We start from the raw sequence: 2,958 nt of genomic DNA on the forward strand, positions 1-2,958 counted from the left end.
AGATGGGAGGAGAGAAGAGGAAATGTCAGCTTTTGCTGAAGCTGAAGCCAAATCTCCCCTTGACTTCACCAGGGCCAAGATCTCACGTGAGGTGCACAACGTGCCTTAAAATGCTGCTGGAGTGATAATGACACAAAATGGACCACGTGTTAATTCTGAGGATGGAAGGGAGTGGGAGAAATGGGAGGGGAAGAAGAGAGGAATCTAGCAAGCTCTCTGGTCTGATCCTCAGGTGCTGACCTGCAGTCTATATTTGGCAAGTGATCTGATGCATGAGCCGCACAAATAAGAAAACAGTCTGTGTCTCCTCATATCACAATCCATAAATGCCTCCAGTGTGATCTTAAAAGTACATCCATCGACTTTGACGCATCCAAGCTCATCAGAACCACCGTTGTAACACAGAAACCTGAAAGCCACCTAACTCTCCTTTGCTTCATAGTCACAAAGGGCCTTATTGAGCGTGGGTCACACTGAGATCAGATACAATTCTTAACGGGATCAGACAATTACACACCCCAGGGGAGCTACAGCAACGGGTTGCCTTACGTCTACTTTAAGCACGTGCTTTGTGTCCTTCTGTGAGTCAGGGGATGCTCTTGCTCCCATGGGAGCATAAGACTTCCAGACAACCAGAACCCCATCTTCCAATTGTTGGTAAGCAAAAGGACAAGCTGCATCGCCAGAAAGGCAGAAAACACAAGTCTGGAACCAGTTATGGGGACGCTTTGCTTTCAGATGAGCATCTGGCCATTTTTCAAAGTGCATTTTGCTGAACTAAGAGAACGGGGGAAATGCTATTTAATACTTTGCTTTTAAATCCTGCACGGGAGACAGGTGTTGCTTTGAACCCGCAGCGTGGAAGACAACTGCATGCTGGATTCCTGAGATGGATGTGGGGCAGATGAAGTCCAGACCGCAGTAACGTCATCTTCCCCAGCACTACGACTGCTTCCCAGTCACTGCAGTGACTCATTATGAAGTTAACGCACTCTTGGTTCCCTTGGACGTTTGCCACGTTCTGGGAGCTGGCTCCAGCTCTGTGGGATTTCTCACAGAGAAAGTCCTTGCGTGTTTGAAGCCTCCCCCTTTCCTCCAGCACATCCTTTGGTTGTTATCAGCCGTTTTAATTTACTCAGTCCTATTGGCTTCCTCAGGTAACCCGAGTCCTCAGTTTGAAGTCAACTGCAGTCTCATCAACTCCACCAAGAGCTCCAGCTGCAGGGTTGATCCAACAAGGAAATCACTGGCTGAAATTCCTTACAGACTCGCAGATGTATGTTGGACATGGAGGGATTTCTCAGGGAGAACGTGAAATAATTCTCACTGTTAGCACACACACACTCTGTGAGGTTCTGGTTTCTCAGTGCAGTAGAGCAGCAGCTGGTTTGCTCCATACATGGTTATATTTGCTTCCAAAGCTTCAAATCAAAGCTTGTTTTTGAGGTGTGCTGGTTACTCTTCTGTCTGTGAAATACCTGTATTCACTCTGCAACTCTCCAAAAGGAGACTGTGGGGAGGTGGGGGTTGGCTCTTCTCACACGTAACTACAGTGATAGGATGAGTTGAAATGGTCTCAGGTAGTGCCAGGGGAGGTTCAAGTTGGATATTAGGAAAAATCTCTTCTCTGGAAGGGTGATGAGGTGCTGGAACTGGCTGCCTAGGTGGTGGTGGAGTTACCCTTCCTGGAGGCGTTCAGGAACCTCTTAAACGTTGTACTGAGGGACGTGGTGTAGTGGGGAAATCCTGGTGGTAGGTGGATGGTTGGATTGGATGGCCTTGGAGGTCTTTTCCAACCTTGGTGATTCATGATTGCCTGCTGTTGGGACCATCAGCACGTGCTAGCATCCAGCTTTGGTTGAATAAATCTAACTGCTTCAATTTCACCTGCCATACCAGCAATCTTCATCTCAGGTGCCTTGGCCTTGCCCTGCTCCTGCTCACAGACCTCTACGGATCCAACATATGCAGACAAACAACATCCCATGTGAATTCTGATGGTTCTTACAGCAGAGCCCAACAGCAGCACTGAGGCAGTGCTAAGCACTCAGGCCTAACAGTCTCAGACATCATCTTGAGCATCTACCAGCATCATCTTCCCATGGCATTGAAATACTTCTAGAAATAGCAGGCAGATCTGGTGCCAGAGTCACACCTCAGCTTAACATCACCTCCACACCCCATCCTTCTGAATTTGCCACTAAGAACTATTTGCTAGGGCAGAATGTCAAAACACACTTATCTAGTTCTGAATCTGACTAAAATACTAAAAGACATCAGAGGCTCTGTTGTAGCCTTAAAAAAAAAAAAAGAAATAATGGTAGCCCATTATTTACTCCAACCCAACCTAGGGCCACTCTGGGCAACACAGCACACCGACTCACCCCCTCTGTCCAGGAGGGGCACAAAGTACCACCAAGGATCTCAGAAGTGCTGTGGGCTCAGCATGTAACTCCATGGTGGTGTGCAAGGCTGAATGTGAACTATGGCACAGTACAGACATATCCATGCAACTGAGCCACCAGAGCTGGTCAAGTTCTCACCACTTATTATTAGCTTTCCCCAGCCTACATTAACTCACACTATATGCCTGAGTGATGCTTGAAGATGAAGGCTGTTCACAGCTTGAAAGCAAAGACCAGTTCTAAAAGCCTGAGTCCTGTCTCTTATAAAACACAGTTTTCGGGGGGACTGAAAAAGTACAAGTGTGGAAGAATGATAATTAACAATAATTTATTCAGTATGGTGACACAGATCTGGGTTGGGGGTGGATTCTGTTTCAGTCAAAAGACAGGCATTTTATTTCGTAATTATTTTTAACATTCCAGGTTTATTCAAAAGACATTACTCTGCAGGCATCTACCTCACAGATCTTAAGACTGATAAAACACCAGGAATAATGTGGTGATCCTAGTAAATTGAAGACATAGCTAAAATCATACCACAGTTATGTTTTCC

This window comes from Cyrtonyx montezumae, unplaced genomic scaffold (assembly GCF_038088225.1).
Source record: "Cyrtonyx montezumae isolate F1298 unplaced genomic scaffold, pur_monq_1.0 scaffold_13, whole genome shotgun sequence".
Classification (NCBI taxonomy): Eukaryota; Metazoa; Chordata; class Aves; order Galliformes; family Odontophoridae; genus Cyrtonyx; species Cyrtonyx montezumae.